We start from the raw sequence: 18,271 nt of genomic DNA on the forward strand, positions 1-18,271 counted from the left end.
TTTAGAATGAATCTTTGTCATTAACTCTTCAGTTAGATGTTTCTTGGGGTAGCGGTAACTTTGCAGAATCTGAATTTTTTTATTTGTGTTTGACTAGTTTGGCTATTTGTGGATTTTGTCTGACATTTTTATGAAACATCAAGATTGCAGATGAGTTCAAATGCCTTGCGTTTAGTGAATATTATTTGTACTATATTTACATTGCATTTGGTGAAAGGAAATGAGAGAGGTGAGGTAATGTTATTGTCAAACATTTCATATAATGTTAGATAATGTTATTGTCAAATCAAAGTTGGGTTGCTTTTATGTGTGAACATTATCTATAGTCCATTAAAGATTGTTTACACTGTTTGCATCTTTTGGCACATTTACTTTCATTTGTTCCTTGTTTCATCCTATTTCACACTCAATGTTAAATCAGATCTAAAGACAACACATTAAAAGTGGTAACATCTTTACCACTTTTAATGTGTAACATCAAATGCTGTGGCATTTGAGAAAAACAAAACACCCTTATACCTAGATCCCACATTTGTAAGCAGTTTATCTTATCCAGAGAGTGCAAAGTCCCCTATTCTCCTATTCCTACTCAAGGTCCAGCCCATTGAGGACCATTTCACGTAGTCTTAAGTAAAGGTCAGTGATTTCAAACACATCATCTGGCATTGCAAGGTTCTGTTCAGCCATCAGTTCAACACAAAGATGGAAGACATCCTCATCACAGGGGTAGTCCTTTACACAACAGTCTTCTCGACAGATATCGACTTTGATTTGGTCAACTGCCTGCAAATAGTTCTGTGCGCCATATAAACTTGGGGCAGCATACATCACTGAAGGTCGTCCACTGGGAGCGCGAGGGTTGTGGGTTGGCCTTATTCTGTGATTATTCCAGGCAGTCAGCACTTCATTGAGCTCCTCCTACACAATAGAAATCAATTGTTTTGAAATAAGGTTTGTTAAATCACTTTATGGAACTCAAAGAAGAGATCTTTAATAAGTATAATAGTATGAAACATAGTAGAATGTTATGTTTTACTATTCATATCAAAATCTGTAATGACAGGTATGTTACATTTACCTGTATGGTGTTTTGGAAACAAAACTGAATGAGTGATTTGTCGATGAAGGTGTCAACAAAATGCCCATCTTCTCTCAGCTGTTCAAAATGGTCCATCCAAAACTGACTGCACTGTGCTCTTAGTGTAGCCCACCAGCGTTCAATTCTCTGATTCCCAGTGCTTGGGCCAAGAGTGACACATTCTGTGCTATCCTCATTCATTTCGCGCAGAAACCTTTGCATTACAGCAACGTGGGTGTTTTCGGTTCCATGATCAAGTCGTACTCTTTGTGGAAGACCGTTGTTTTTATAGACAGCGTCTATAAAATAACCAGCAATAATTCGTGGGTCATTATTGGTTTTGTATGCTTCTAACCAGATCATTTTTCTCGAGAAGCCATCAATGCACCCGTTGATGCATATCCCGTAAGGTTTTAATTTGTCATACCCATCAATATGCCACACATAGTTTGGTCCGCGGCTGTAATACTGCCGGCGCCTCAGGCGATTTTGCGCACGCAGATCTACTCCTCGCCCGTCCATAAGGCGCAGTAACTGACGGACAGTCTCTCTATCCGTTATTATCCCTGCCATCCAGCATTTTTGGTGCATCCACCGATAGCCATGATGTCTGCCAGAAGTCTGTAGCTGTTGGTGTATGAATGAGGCGACCTCCGCTTCATCTGTCTTGTTTCGCCTTCGCCAGAGCTGATTCTTACACAGCATTCTTTCCAAGGTCCGAAGACTCAGTTTTACATTGTGTGATTCCTCCAATAACACCAAAATTTCATGGTTTGTGTAACCACGACAAAATAAGTCCTCTATAATGGTGTCCATCTTGCAAACCGTGTAGGGATTATAACGAGCAAAACTATTGTAGACCTGCATTAATTTGATTTTTATCAGGGCACTTGACAATACAACTCTCCATGCCTTTAGATCTTGTACGATTTATGAATGATTTTAAGTCGCAATTCTGAGTTACTAAGTCGGAATTCTGAGATACTAAGTCGGAATTCTGAGTTGCTAAGTCGCAATTCTGAGATACTATGTCGGAATTCTGACTTACTAAGTCGCAATTCTGAGATACTAAGTCAGAATTCTGACTTACTAAGTCGCAATTCTGAGATACTAAGTCAGAATTCTGACTTACTAAGTCGGAATTCTGAGATGCTAAGTCGCAATTCTGAGTTACTAAGTCGGAATTCTGAGTTGCTAAGTCGCAATTCTGAGATACTATGTCGGAATTCTGACTTACTAAGTCGCAATTCTGAGATACTAAGTCAGAATTCTGACTTACTAAGTCGGAATTCTGAGATGCTAAGTCGCAATTCTGAGTTACTAAGTCGGAATTCTGAGATACTAAGTCAGAATTCTGACTTACTAAGTCGCAATTCTGAGATGCTAAGTCGGAATTCTGAGTTGCTAAGTCGCAATTCTGAGATACTAAGTCGGAATTCTGACTTACTAAGTCGGAATTCTGAGTTACTAAGTCGCAATTCTGAGATACTAAGTCGGAATTCTGACTTACTAAGTCGTAATTCTGAGATACCATAGCGCGTTTTTTTTTTACTCCCTGGCGGAAACGGGCTTCCATAGATTAGAGATATCAAGTACATACAAGTCATTTTTTAAATGTTGTAGTTCGTCTTGAAAAAATGTTACGAGTACATCATCTATCAACAATTACACAGGTTCTGTTTCCATATTGCGGATTTTGGTTAGGTACAGTATTATCAAATCCAGTGGCGCTGTGTGTTACTTTACTGAGTCACAATCTGTGATTGAAACCTGTAAAACCGGTTTAATTCGTCACAGCCAGCACTCTTCAGGTGTGAGGGTCTTCTGCTCAGAATGAAACGCTAAAATGTTTGTGTATATTCTAATGGTAGTAGGGGCAGGGTGTGGGGGAACAGGTTTGTTCTTCACACCTGAAACATTTTCTCTGAAAGGATTTTCTTCGAAGTTTAACCGATCTTGTTACAGCATGTTACAGTTTACTATTATTAACCATATTAATTTTAAGTGCTTAATGTAAAATCTTGTAAAAATATATTTTCATTGTTCAAATATACATTAATATACATTAAGTCTGACTATCATATAATAAGTTAAATACAAAACTAAAGAAAAAAATAGGGTTAAATATAATTCAAAATATTTTGCTAACAATGTTAACTGTTTATGAATAATAAAATGTATTAACTAAGGAGTAGGATGGCACAGTTGTTAGTATGTTTTTTGTTTTGTTTCTTTTTCATAAATACAACAGTAGTACCTGATGTCTCAGTGGCTTTCAAAATTAAATTATGCATGTAAACCTGTGAACTAGAAAGATAACTAAGATTTTAATACTAATTAAATGACCGCGGGCACTTCCCACCCCCTCTACATTCTCAGAGTAGAACAGACTAACCTTCTAATGAAAGACGGTCCACCCCCCACGGACAGGAAAAGTGCCCACAGGCACTTAAACTTAATATGGTCAGTAACGGTAAACAGTAACATGGTAAGAAGGAGCACGTACAAACGTTTTCGAAATAACCACATGTAAGACTCTGATCCTAAAAATGTTTAGGGAGAAAGTGGAATACTGGTGTGCTTCCAGAAGAATCAGTATGGCTCAGAGATTAAATAAAACTTCACAGACATTAACGAAGAGCATAACGCGTGTACTGTATACACTGCAAGTACTGTACAACCCAACTCTCTGCAGGAGTGCTGGCTGTGACGAATTGAACCGGTTTCACGGGTATTTTCAAAGTAGGAGGCGAGATTTCCAGCGAAAGACACCCCCTCAAAAACCCAGTAAATACAGTACTTACTAGTTAAAGGCTAGGCTCCCGACTACGGCGAAAGGAACCCTTCTTTCATTAGAAGACAATGAACATATTTTAGCCCTGAATGAATTAATAGCAAACATGGTTTACATAAAAGACATTTTTCCAAGAAAGTTTAGCCTTTGTCACTAATGAAACCACTAAATAAAGACATAAATAGAAAAATCTTAAGATTTTTAAAATACATGACTTTGCTAAAATTTATTTGAAAATAAAAACAATTACAACCGCCAGGGGAAAGAGAGAACAGGGGAGGGATGTTGGTTTTGCATAAGGGGCGGGGCTATGGAAAGTAGGTATGTTTGGGAATGTGTAGTTACATGTTCTGGCTGTTTGTGAATTATCGTTGTTGAGTATGGAGTGTTGAGGTATTGATTTTGTGTAATGCTTTATGTTGAAAATTGAGGTGGATTTTGTTTATGATAAACAGGATAAACTGGGATGGGAGGAAGGTTTGGTTTTGCATAAGGGGCGGGATTATGATAATTGGAGGACTTTGCGAGTGTAAAATGGTTTGATTATTTGATTTTGTATTGTGGTTGTTATCTATGTTTTTGGTTGGTATTATGTTTATATGGTTGTTTTTGTTGGTTGGTTGTTATTATGGTTATTAATAATACGATCTATAGTTGAAATCTGAGCCTAAATAAAAAGAAAAAGCAAGTGATTAGGTTTATGAGCAATCTAATTACTTATTCGTTTAAAAAGCTATATAAAATAAAGTTTATTATTAATTTGCTGGACAGAGCGGTGAACATTATTATGCATAAGACAAAGATAACGATCCTGATCAGTTTAGAAATCTGTGTACGCTGTAAGGTTTTTACTTCTTAAACTTTTAAAATACACGTTTTGAATAGAAAGAAATCCTCTTCCTGGTATAGCACACCAGCACGTCTTTTTTCTCCAATCAGAGGGGTGTCAGATGGTGTCAGCCAATCACCATTCTGCGTTGGGTAGCAACGGGTGACTGTTCTCAGGCGGAAGATGTAAACAGCTTAATGTTCGTGTTAAATAATTTTTTTTTTAATTCAATTAAACGGGCACAGTTAAGACATTAAATATACATATACATACTGTATACAGTACAGTTTGCATACGGTAATATGTTTATGTTACGCGATTAAAAAATAAATAAATAAAAATGAAAAGTCCAGCAGCAGCTGGATTCAAACACACAACCTGCCAGTTGGTAGTCACGCACCTAGACCAGTAGGCTACAAGAAAGCTCGCATGATCAGGCAGGCGAAACAGCCCTACATAGCTCTGCCGCAGTACACGGATATAATCATACCGTTATTAAATTCTTTAGATACGCGATTCCATATTATATTCCCTTTTAATCAAATTCTAAAAGTATGCTTGTTGACTCCGGTATCACGTTAGTTAAAGACTTCGAAGCTTACAATGTTTAGGGAGAAATGGAATACTGGTGTGTATTTTTTTCTTTAAAGTACCAAGACCAGCTATATACTGTATGTTTACGTTCCAAAATTAATATCGTTTATGGCCTTCACACGCGTTACAGTATGCTCCTATTCTTTTTATGCTCAGCTACTAAGATTTCCCTTCAGTGGTAAAATTCAATATCTACAACGGGCACAGTAAAGACGTTTACAGTAAGTCTTTCTACGACAGACCAACGGACCACGAGTGCCCCTGTCGGTCAACCAATCACGCACCCCGGTATCGCGTGTCATCTTACCTGCGGTACGTGTCTGTACCGCTTACTTTGAATGGCTGCATCTGTACGAGCAACTTTGTCCTGGCTTGCATGAAAGTCGGAAAATGTCAAAAAGAAAAAGATGGTGGCTTTTGCATATTCGTTCTTTTATTTTTAGTTCGTTGGCTCTTCTGTCCACTGTCCTCCTGCCTGGCTCTTGACCTGTGACTGTCTGAACGCACACAGTAAAATTTCATGTGGGGGATTTGTCCTGAGCCTCTGTGAAAGACCCACCCACCCCTATAAATAACTGCTCTAGAAACACATGAATGCAAAACTAAACCACAGCTTAAAGAGGAGCTTGTCATGACCGCCAGGCAGTTAAGACCAACTCATAAGCGATCTAATCAGCACCAGCAGTGGGTGATTATTAACAAACGCCGCCGCACGAGTTAACCCACCTGCACACACTCCACCGTGCGGTACGCAGTGCTATTTTTACCATCTTTACCTGCTTCCCGCTGCTCGGTATTGAGTCTACTCCTTGAGAGCTCTACCTGGCGTTTTTCCATTACCTCGTTTATTCTGGATATTGGACTCCCCTTCTGCCTTTTCGACTTTGGACCTCGCCTCTCACCTCGGACTGTTTGCCACCAGTGTTCTCCCTGGATTACGACTTACCTTACGCCTCTTGACCACGAAACAAAGCAAAGCAGAGCAAAACAAAACGAACAAACGAAAACCCTCACGTCCCGCACTTGCATATAACGCCGTTACGTGCCCAAGCGGTATTGTATGTCATCCTAGCACTGCACCCCGGGGCGTACGGTATATGGGAACGAGCACACGCCATGAATCGTCTCGAATCACTCCCTACAGCTGTAAGGCGCTTTGAAGCGTGCACCCCCAACATTCTTCTTTGCGCATCTGTGAAAGGTAAACTCTTGAGCAAACTCTGAACCAGCTCTAAGGAAACTAATCCGATTAGACGTTACTTTGACTCATCCTTTAAGGGACCCTTGTTAATTGGAGAAATCAATGATTTCGAATGAATTCTGTATGCGTTAAAAGACAGCTATACACAGAAAACATGCAGGACACTGCTCATGATGTTTCCCGAGCCGAAACACAGTGCGTTTTTCCAAGCCATTTGACAAAGCCCGCCCACTGAAAACTGCAGCAGATCGTGTAAAGGCGTTCAACTTTGTAACTACTGCACGCACAGGAAGCAGAATAAATTCCTCTTTTCAAACTGTCAAAGGTATGCTGCAGGACATCGCACAATCTCTTTTGAACGGGGACAAACGATTTCTTATGGGGCGCAGTAAGTACAGACGTTTATAAAGCTCCACTCATGCCGACGATGCAGCATGAAGAAGCGCAACCTAACGTTTGACAGACAAAAGCCGGGGGCCGCTACGAGCAATATGAAATCAAACTGACAGCACACGGCGTTTCGCGCTGACTCAAAAGTGATCTCGACAGACGCTGTTCTCTGCATAACGCTGAAAGAGCTAAAGAGCGTTTCTGTTGAAACGTAACAAGCTCGTTTCTTTCTATCATGATGTCACCATGACAAAATCTGTCTTTAAACACCTTGCTCAGTCTCTGACGAGACTGTCAAAAATTGCTTTCGCCGATTGTATTGCAAACCGGCGGAAGGGGGGTATTGGGAAAAGTTTTCAACTAGTAATAATCGCGCCTCGGCTAAACCTCACAGGCTACGATACTGCCACTGCGCAAAGCTGACGGTTGCCAGGAAACCGCGGGGATCCTACGGAAATCGTTATCAATCGTCTCATGGCATGTCGTTGCTGTAACGCTTCATATTTGTCGTCTTCTTCTTCTAGCTTGAGGTTTTGAAGAATTTCATGACAGACAAGGGCAACGTCGGAAACAAAGGCCGTTGTGAGAAAACCGTTGCTTATTTTCAGCAGCAGGAATACAACCCTTTAAATACAAGATGACAGAACAATGACGAAGGGCATGCCGGGAGGAACTCATGCACTACAGAGGAAAGGGGGCGGGCACGTACAGTTCACATTCAAGCCACAAGTACTCTTCTCGGATGTTGCATAAACAAATCCTAACGTCCTGAAAGCATTGCAGCATGTTTGTGTCCCACTTCCCGTGGTTGCACGACGACTGACACGAACGGACAAACACAATCTGTGGCGTTTAGAGTGACATAGTCTTGCAGGCATCGTGCTGTCTCACTGCAATACTATACCGCTGGAGGAAACAGCCCGGGTTCGATGAGCCTTGGAATGTGACTTGGAAAGTGAAGCCTTTTGAAAGAGGTAAAACACTGCTCAAAGGAACTGAGGGAGAATCTTACAGGGGATTCTGAGCAGTGTCTAAATAAATAAATTCTTCAGCGTCCGCGGATGGCATTTTGCAGCTGGAAACAGATGTCGACGCTTTTTGAACAGAGCACCAAAAAAGCGTCTTTTTTGAAGGTACAGGTATTGAGCATTGGTGGTTCAGTGGAAGAATTCTTGCCTGCCAAGTAAGAGGCTCGGGTTCGATTCCTGGCCAATGCAGTGGCTTTTGCATGCTCACCACTATACCACCAACACACGCCCACAGGATCCCAGCAGGACACCACCAGAGAATGATCACGATTTCGGAAGCTGTCTCCGGGACGTTCTGATTCCACACATCCTGAATAAATCATGATATTGTTAGTTGCTGTAGCTAGACGTTCAAATGAGTTTCATGGCCAGATGGACTGTTTCCTCCAGCGGTATAGTATTGCAGTGAGACAGCACGATGCCTGCAAGACTATGTCACGCTAAACGCCACAGATTGTGTTTGTCCGAATTTGAACTTTCACAAAATCATGCTAGCAGACAAATGCGCCTCAGAGGACTTAAGGCTGGCTTCAAGTTGGAATGATAAAGTCTCCCCGTCCGGTCAGGAAAAGGGAACTTTGTTAGACAGAAAGAAGGAAGTAACAATAACGGAGAATTGTGTGCAAGGATTTTAGAAGCTGCGCAGCCCTGCAGTTTCAATAGCCCTTTTATTCGTGTTAGATGCTGGAATTGCCTATTTTTGACGCTCTTACGAATGCGATGTCAACGAAAACAGAACAAAGCACAAAAAAACCCTCAAGCCCTGCAGTTGGATAGAATGCCGTTACACGTCCAAGCCGTATTTGACTTCATCCTACCATTGCAACACGGGGCGTATATGGAAACGAACACACGCTACGAATTGTCTCTAATCAGTCCCTACAGTTGTAAGGCGCCTGGAAGCATGCACCCCCATCATTAATCTTTGCGCATCTGTGCAAGGTAAACTCTGGAGCAGTCTTTGAAACGGCTCAAAGGAAACACGTGATTGATTCCATGTGCATCTGGTGTTCATTTCTTATTTACATTTAATTCAAGGGAAAGGCTTGGGTCAGTTTCAGACGGCCTCCAACAGCGAGATTCAAGCGCCCCACCTTCAGCCCAATCTGCGCCACCAGAACGCCAACGGCTCCTCTGCTCTCCGGGGTGCGGTTGTGACCCCGTAACCGAAAGTGTTGGTGGCAGACAAATGGAGACTAACAGGTGACGTCCTAGGACATGACTACATTGTGACACTCGGTGGGGATGGTGACCATTGCTTGGAAAAGAGTGCGAGGCCCCTTTAGAAAAACATTTTGTTAACAGGCATTCTGCCTCAGCCTAAACACCTATAGCTTGAAAAGCGCATGCTATTAGACAGGCACCTCTGCAAGACCTTAAGAGTCTCTTAAACTAGTGATAGTAAGGTGTTCCCAATGGGCGATGTTCGGCTTTCAAATCATCTCTCCTTGGAAGCGCCGAGATGCAGCTGTTTAAGGCTTAGAAGCAGCTGACTGTTTCACTACCTAGCTGATCACTGTCAGTCAGGGAGCTCAGAGGTGAAAAGCCTGTCTGAGAGACAATTCGCCGTCGATCAGTTCAATATGTTCCGTACCAGCTCGGCGCACCTGAGATCATCTTGGTAGCCGTGTAGCTCAGATGAGCGAGAGCGTGTGTGTGTGTACCACCGTGATTGGATGCCGGTCCTTCTCAGGTCACAGTAAACCTTCTGCTGCCTAACTTCCCTTATTTTTGGGGATCCCTTTGAAAAAGCAAAGGAAAAAAAAACTGGCTCTTCATCAGCGTGATCAACCTCACCCAGTGTGGCGCAGTGGCCTAATGGCTAAGGCACTGGCACTCTAAGCCAGGGATTGTGGGTTCGAGTCCCATCTGGGTTGCTCCTGTCCCCTTTTGAGAGTACAAATGTCCTTGCAATTTGCGAAGCTGCAACCCCACCTTACTCAGTGAGCGTCTCTGCTTTTCTCTCACATACAGTTGGGAGAAAAACTTTTGTAAACAGCCCTTCGGAATGATGTGGATTTCTGCATGAATGGCTCCTAACATGTGATCTTATCTTTATCTTAGTCATAATAATCAATAAAGAGAGTCTGATTTAACAAACAACACACGCCCAACATTTGACATTGCTGTTTTAACAAATGTTTTAAACAATCAAGGTCATTGATGGAAAAAGTACGTGAACCCTTATATTAAGGAGCTAGTGGAACCTCCTTTATTGACAAAAACCTCAACCCCCACTTTCTGTAGCGGCTGGTCAGACCTGAGCAGCGGTTAGGAGGTATTTTGGCCTATTCCTCTATGCAAAACTTTCAGTTCATGTATATTTTTGGGATGTCTTGCGCTGAACGGCCTGCTTCAGATCATGCCACAGCACTTCAATGGGATTGGGGTCAGGACTCTTACTTGGCCATCCCAAAATACGGAATTTCTTCTGTTTCAGCCACTCTGTTGTTGATGTACTCCTTTGTTTTTGTCATGCTGCATGACCCAGCGTCTTTCGAGTTTTAGATCACAGGCAGACACCCTGAAATTCTGCTGTAGAATTTCCTGATACATCTTGGAATTCATCGGTCCCTCGATGATTGCAAGCCCTACAGCCTCCGCCATGCTTCCCAGGTGGGATGAGGTTTTGGAGTTGGTATGCAGTGTTTTGTTATCTCCAAACATAACGCTGTGCACATTTACCAACAAGTTCAACTTTTGTCACGTCTGTCCACAGAACATTGTTCCAGGAGTTGCTGTGGAACATCCATGTGGTCTTTAGCAAACTTGAGAGGGGCAGTGGTGGTTTTTTTGTTGGGGAGATCAGTGGTTTCCTCCGTGGTGACCTCGGATGATCACCACTCCTGTTCAGATTTCTTCTTATGGTGGACTCATGAACACAGACGTAAGACAAAGTCAACCACCTGTTCGCTAGATCCCATCCCCACTCAGCTAGTCAAAGATTCCCTCGAAGGACTGGCAGGACCTATAATTAGTATGATGAATGCATCGCTTGCGTCAGGCGTTGTACCTGATCAATTTAAGGTAGCAGTTGTTAGACCGCTCCTTAAGAAGTCAAATTTGGATCCACAAGTTCTTAACAACTACAGGCCTGTCTCAAAGGTCCCATTTCAATCTAAAAGTCTTGAGAGAATAGTTGTTGCCCAACGTCAATCGTATCTGGATTCAAATAATATAATTGAGAAATTTCAGTCTGGTTTCTGAAACTGCATTAACGAGAGTCGTAAATGATATTCTCTTAGCTACTGATGCAGGGAATGCAACAGTGCTTGTGCTTCTAGATCTTAGAGCTGCCTTTGACACGGTTGACCTCTCTGTTTTGTTACACAGGCTTGAGTTTGAGGTTGGCTTATCTGGAACCGTCCTTCAGTGGTTTACTTCACATTTTACTCATCGTTTTCATTATGTTCAAATATCTAATAATTGTACTGCTTCATCAACGTCACCAGTTCAATTTGGGGTACCAGACGGATCAGTGCCGGGACCAATATTGCTCTCTCTCTCTACATGCTGCTGCTAGGTAGGATAATACGAAAAAATAATATGAACTTCCATTCATATGCTGATGACACTCAAATAAACATTTTGTTTACACCAAACGACAACTCTTCTATTATCACTTTAGTTAAATGCATTAATGAAGGAAAGACTTGGATGTGTGAAAACTTTTTGTTACTCAACTCTGAGAAAACTGAGGATCTGTTGATCGGAGGCAACAATACTGATAGGACTACTATAACTTCAGCACTTAACTCAGAGGATTTAAACATTTGCCTCAAAGAGACAGCACGTAACCTAGGCGGCATATTAGACACAAGGCTCTCAACAACTTGCATTGTTAAGTGCCTTGGGACAACCTTGTTGTGAAAGGCGCTATATAGAAATACATTGATTTGAACTGAATTGACAATGTAAAATGTTGTGTGTTGTTTGTTAAACAAGACTGTCTTTATTTATTATTATGCGTCAGATGAAGATCAGATCACATTTTAAGAGCCATTCATTTAGAAATCCAGATCATTCGTGTTTTAAAAGTCGCGGGAAAAGCGAAACGGGTGCTTTTCCTTTGTTGCGCAGACACACGACGACACCGTAGGCGGCAGGACTTGAAGCTTCGCGGGGAGACCCCGACGGCTTTCTAATCCATCGCCCTAACCACTCGGCCACGGCTGCAGCACGCGCTGCCTTCTTGATACAGTCTAACATAGAGTGCCGGGCGGCGGCGGAACCCTTTTTCAAAGTCGCTTTCGGTTTAACAACAACAAAAAAAAATTTCACAAAATGCATGCTAGCAGACAAATGCGCCTCGGAGAACTTAAGGCTGGCTTCAAGTTGGAATGATAGTCTCCCCGTCCGGTCAGGAAAAGGGAACTTTGTTAGACAGAAAGAAGGAAGTAACAATAACGGAGAATTGTGTGCAAGGATTTTAGAAGCTGCGCAGCCCTGCAGTTTCAATAGCCCTTTTATTCGTGTTAGATGCTGGAATTGCCTTTTTTGACGCTCTTACGAATGCGATGTCAACGAAAACAGAACAAAGCACAAAAAACCCTCAAGTCCTGCAGTTGGATAGTTGGATAGAATGCCGTTACGCGTCCAAGCCGTATTTTCAAGACGTGATTCCCTGAGTCAAAAAAATTTGTAAGTTCTTTGGATGATCTGTGGACCGATCTTTCACGATGAAGAATTCCTTAAGAAGAATAGATCTCGGCCCACCATCCCAATGCCTCCATCTCAAAACAGCAACCTCCCACTGCCCTTAGTCTGCAAGGCAGTCCTTTCAAGTGCGATGATGACGCCGGGACCTTCGTTGCCTATTGTACGAGCTGAACTTTTGTGCTCATCAATTCAACGCTCTTTCCATCAACTCATCTTGTCTTTTGACGTTTCGTGTTTTGTGCTCCTTTGACTATCGGCATATCGGGTGACTGCAAACACTGAAGTTCTTGCTTACGGAGTGTGGAACAGTGTTTTCAAGTGATCGCTGTTCTGTCATGTTGACGCCGAGTGAATCTTTCTTTGGCAACATGGGCAGGCTGACAGCAAAAGTAATGGCAAATTTCTTGACTTATTTCTGAATGTGAATGTTCTTTAGAAAAGGGATGCGGCGTTGCTTCTCCCCCGTGTAAAGGTCACGCATTCCAGACGTGGTTATGAGCGAACAGTTGCCGCAAGTGTTTGAAAAGAGCAAGAGAGGAAGCAGCCCTGCCCCGTGTGAGGATCAAACTCAGGACCTTCAGATGAAGAGACTGACACGCTACCAACTACGCCAACGAGGCCAGCTGCAGTGCACAGCCGGAAAGTTTGCCTCATATGGATTTCAGTCGCCCGTTCCCTAATCTTTAGACGCCCTCTGCTGGATGTTGCATTTGCCTTTTGATCTCACCGATACTTTTTTGGTCTGTTTCTGTTGCGAGTCCGTTTTTCAGATCTCACCTAGCACAAGTCTCTCTGGCTGAAGTGGCCTCTCTGCTTCAGCATCGTGCCCTCACTCAGCCATTAAAAACGTCACTCGGACTTCTGACATGCTGACATGAAATGTCAAGAGAGAGTGGCGGAGACGCTTAAGGCAGAGAGAAGATGAAGAGGGGGCGTGGCTGCGAAATGATTGACAGCTGCATGACGCTCTCCATGCAAGGTGTGACCACAGGCTAAAGGACACCTTTCGGCACATCAAGCTCTAAGCACACACCTGGAGGACGTGGGAAACGATCCCGCTACCTCTCGCATGCAAAGCGAGCGCTGTACCATGCAAGCTAACCCCCCTTGCTGGGGCTCATGCCTCAGTGTCGCCTAGTGCCGCTTGTTCCCCTCTTACCGGGTGCAGTTCACTGCCCTTCGTCTGCAAGGCAGTCGTGTAATTGCGGCTTTCTTGACTTATTGATGAAGGTCTGACTGGACGAGCGAATGACGCCTCTCCCCCATCCTCAAGCTCGCTGACAGGATAAAATAGAAAGTGCTGCTGTGGCTCATTGGTTTAGGGGTATGATTCTCGCTTAGGGTGTGGGAGGTCCCGGGTTCAACTCCCGGCTGAGCCCTTGTGTGCTCTTTCTGTCCTCGTCCACAAGACTGGGAACTGATATCCACATCACCTTGCAGCATCTGCTTATGGCAAACAATGGAATGTGACTAATGACTGAACGAGCCTGGTGAATACTCATCACGTGGCACAATGAGAGCGTGCAGTCAGCTGTCCAAGGCAGCAACCTCATTGCTCGTTCAAAAGAACACGTACTGAAAACTCATCACCACTATGTCGTAAATGAGCACCGCGATCGCTTGTTGTCATGCGTCCTTACTTGGGAAATGCAGAAGCAAAAACTGCCCTCTCTCAGCCACCGAAACGTGTGCGGCTCGCCTTGCACTCTCTGCGCCTCGCATATTTATGGAGCTGTCTGCTCTTCTTTCTGTTGAAGTACGCAAGTTACGGGGCGTACTGCAGACTATGATGTGCTCAATGACAGCTTTCAAGATTTGAAAACTATGAGCTTGATGGCTCAAGTCGAACGAATGTGGTTGTTACGCAATTGATGATCAAACGCACATATTCTAACGATTCGTGAGAGTATGTTCTAAAGGTCCTTGGCTCGATCCCGGGTTTCGGCATTTTGTTTCATCGCTCCCTTTGTTCCTCTCTCCAGCGCCCCCTGCCTAAAATGACGCGTCCCTTTCTCAGCCCGAAACGCAAGCGATACACCAGCAACAAACCCTACAGGTTTCCGTAGTGTAGTGGTTATCACGTTTGCCTAACATGTGAAAGGTCCCAGGTTCGAGACCGGGTGCAAACAGCCTCTTCTTGCACGCTCCTGCACTTCACAGAGGTCTTGAACCACCAGTCATTTGTTCCCAATGTATTTCCGGTGCCTTCATGCACTCTTGTACCAAACGCACGTTTTTTCTGTACCTGGAGCCGATCATTTGCAATTGGGCTGTCCCGACAGACCAAGACGAGCTCTGTCGGCTCAAAAGCAGCGCAACACCTGCGAGAACAACAGAAAGATTAGTACCCAGCGGGGGCCTCTTAGTGAGCCCAAGATCTAATCAAGAATCGACTCCAGCAACAGGGCTGGGCGCATTGTTCCATACTCCGACCACTCTTGGTGTAAACAGGTCCCTCCTGGTCTCTGCATGAAATGCACTTTCCTGCGTTTGCTATGGTGTAACTGGCTTCCCCTGCATGGGCGAATGTGAAGAAGATCCTTAGTAAGTCATTGAAGAAACCCCGAGAAGAGGTCGGAGTGGCCTCTGTCGTTCATCAACGATCCAGTCAGGCAGTACTCCTCTGTAAAGCGCCGTTCGTTCACATCGATTGGCTTTTTTTTGCCTTCATTCATGCAAGTAGTAAAAGCAAACACCCCTATTCTGCCGTGACCCAGATTTGAACCAGGGTTGTTAAGGCCACAACGCAAAGTACTGACCACTATACGATCACGTCGAGTTACCGATACACACGTGGCAGGGCGGAAAAGGCTGTGCTCTCTTCGTGTGACATAAACGGAAAAGTCCTGACGTTGCATTTCAACTGAGTCCCAGTATACATCGACCCTTCGACACTCTGAGTGACAACTCTCTTGCGTGTTTTCTCATATTTATGTAGTTTGCTTGCATGATGCCGGGAACAGCAGGGTTGTTCGCTGCCATATGGTCTAGTGGTTAGGATTCCTGCTTTTCACCCAGGCGGCCCTGGTTCGACTCCTGGTATGGGAACGTGTCAGTTTTGCCTCCTGCTTTCCAAAAGATCAGCACCGTGTACGAAGGAGCCGCATTAAAACTACTCGAACGTGCAAAACGTGCGAGAAGAGGGGGCGCTTGTTTCCAGCCGAAACTTCTCGCGTGTGAGACCAGCTGACCATCGCTGCAGGAGGTGGGAGGGTTACTCTGGTAGACAGGGCTGACCTTCGGCAATAGGATTTATACTCTCCAAGATGATATTTGCACTTTCTGGAGAGGCGATTTTCTCCACGTCAGTAGCCCGATTTCGTCGATTGCGTGGAGAGGGCTGTAGAATGTGACGCCGCCTTTCCTGCTCCGTCCATGAGAGGCGTGCTGGTCTCTGGAGAGAGAGCACGGTCCATCAGCGCACTCCAATAAAGGCACTGGAAGCAGCTGAATCGCATTGGCGAAGCTCAGCACTGGGCCGCTGGGCATGTCTTACCACAGTTTCCGTAGTGTAGTGGTTATCACGTTCGCCTCACACGCGAAAGGTCCCCAGTTCGAAACCGGGCGAAAAACAAACAGATTTCTTTTGTCGCCACGCACAAAAGGGGATTGGGGATTCGCCTAGCGCTGTGATCGAACAGACCCACTCACCTCTTAGTGTGGCAGGATCTGCACAGTGCATGTCGCAGCGCATCCTGCTTTCACTTCAATGCGCGTCCTGATGTACCCCTTGCTCCCGCGTGACAGGTGGGGACAGGTGACAGGTCCTATACTAACGAGGAAGACATCGCTCTCTCCGACCCCCCGGCATCGTGTCCTGACCCACCGTGCTGGAAGCCGACGCGTGCTGTGATTCCTTTACGGAGCAGAAATGACAACCGAGGAGCCGAGAGATCATTTCAGCATTTCGCGTCTGAACGGAAAACACAAACGACCAACTCAGAATGACTTGCCTTTGACGCTTTTCAAAGCGTTCTTTGTGCACGACGACTGCACCGCCTAGCAGATACAAATGGGTTGTACAACTTTGAAGTAGCAAATGGAAGAGGGCTAAGCCCCCTCTCTTTTAGCCCAGGTTCGATCTGTCTCCCAGAATCACCAGGGCGCACACACACACACCCGTGCCGTTGAAGTGCTTTGCTTCATTTCTAAGGGCAACTCAACATTCACTCCTACCCCGAGTGCAGAAAAGACAGCGTCCGCAGCAACAACAGCTCAGGTCTCTGCACAGGAGCTAAGCTGCCCCCATCTCCTCTGCTCTGCGGCTCCTGCAGAGCGGAGTCCTGCCTGGAGCCGTGTTTGCAGGCGGCAGCTCCCCACGCTCTGTCTGTGCGTCGTGAAATTAATTAATAACGTTAATAAATTTATAAAGTTAATAAAGTTATAAATTTGAAATTAATAACGATATAATTATATTCATGTACCACAACACAAGAATAGTACACGCTGTACATTGTCTGTCGATAATGTTTCTGTAGTGCTTTAGTGGGTTAGGTTCCTGACTTCCATGTCACACGGTCTATGATTGAATCCCATGGAACTATGACTTTATTTTTTAACAAACATTTCTTTGAAAAAATGAAACGTTTCCCTTGGTCAGAGATTAAATAAAACCTCACTTTTTTAGGTTTTACTGTGCAGAGTGAGGTTTTACCTCACTTTTTTTGAGCAGAAGGTTTACTGTGACCTGAGAAGGGCCGGCATCCAATCACGGTGGTAAATACACACAAGCTCTCACTCATCTGAGCTACACGGCTACCAAGATGATCTCGGGTGCGCCGAGCTGGTACGGAACATATTGAACTGATCGACGGCGAATTGTCTCTCAGACAGGCTTTTCACCTCTAAGCTCCCTGACTGACAGTGATCAGCTAGGTAGTGAAACAGTCAGCTGCTTCTAAGCCTTAAACAGCTGCATCTCGGCGCTTCCACGGAGAGATGATTTGAAAGCCGAACATCACCCATTGGGAACACCTTACTATCACTAGTTTAAGAGACTCTTAAGGTCTTGCAGAGGTGCCTGTCTAATAGCATGCGCTTTGCAAGCTATAGGTGTTTAGGCTGAGGCAGAATGCCTGTTAACAAAATGTTTTTCTAAAGGTGTGTCCAAGTGGCTGCAAAAGGACAACACTCCTGGGGTGCTGTGGCTTAGTTGGTTAAAGTGCCTGCCTAGTAAACAGGAGATCCTGGGTTCGAATCCCAGCGGTGCCTTCCTTGTTCTGTCTTCTTGAACAGTACTGGTCATTATGGACAACCGCCTACAGCTAGACTTAATTAAATGCAAGTATTCATTTCCTGTCTTTAACGCGACTTGTTTTTCTTAAAATGGATGCAACTTGCAAAACATGAAATACAAACCTTGCTAATCAGCGCTAGCGGCTGGCAAAAAAAAAAATAAGTCAGCAATGTTTTTTTCTTTAACCTTAACCCTACTAATGGAGAAGAGTTAAACGACCGAGTCTATGCAGCTTAAACGGTGCGCACGTCGGGTTCTTAGCTGGTAAATCACGCTCACCCCAGTCCTTAATCTTTTAAAGAGGATACAAAATTGAACCTAATCGCCACATCACATACATCCTGTTCAATGATAAAAAGGTAACATCTATCCTCGCTCCAGACTAAATCTCACGTTGAGGGCATATTTTTTTTCACTTTACCATGAGCCGGGCTCGGCTGCACAGAGGAGAGAGCAGAGCAA

General features: G+C 44.2%; 2 non-coding genes across 2 annotated transcripts; one reads left to right on the forward strand and one right to left on the reverse strand.

Annotated features, from left to right (window-relative positions):
- Window positions 1–7,165: 7,165 nt before the first annotated feature.
- Window positions 7,166–7,307, reverse strand: LOC138236878 (U4 spliceosomal RNA). Its single transcript, XR_011188858.1, has one exon. It is a non-coding gene; the product is annotated as a U4 spliceosomal RNA (small nuclear RNA).
- A 10,403-nt stretch (window positions 7,308–17,710) lies between these two features.
- Window positions 17,711–17,784, forward strand: trnat-agu (transfer RNA threonine (anticodon AGU)). The gene has a single exon. It is a non-coding gene; the product is annotated as a tRNA-Thr (tRNA).
- The last annotated feature ends 487 nt before the right edge of the window (window positions 17,785–18,271 follow it).

Source organism: Lepisosteus oculatus, unplaced genomic scaffold (assembly GCF_040954835.1).
Source record: "Lepisosteus oculatus isolate fLepOcu1 unplaced genomic scaffold, fLepOcu1.hap2 HAP2_SCAFFOLD_94, whole genome shotgun sequence".
NCBI lineage: Eukaryota > Metazoa > Chordata > Actinopteri > Semionotiformes > Lepisosteidae > Lepisosteus > Lepisosteus oculatus.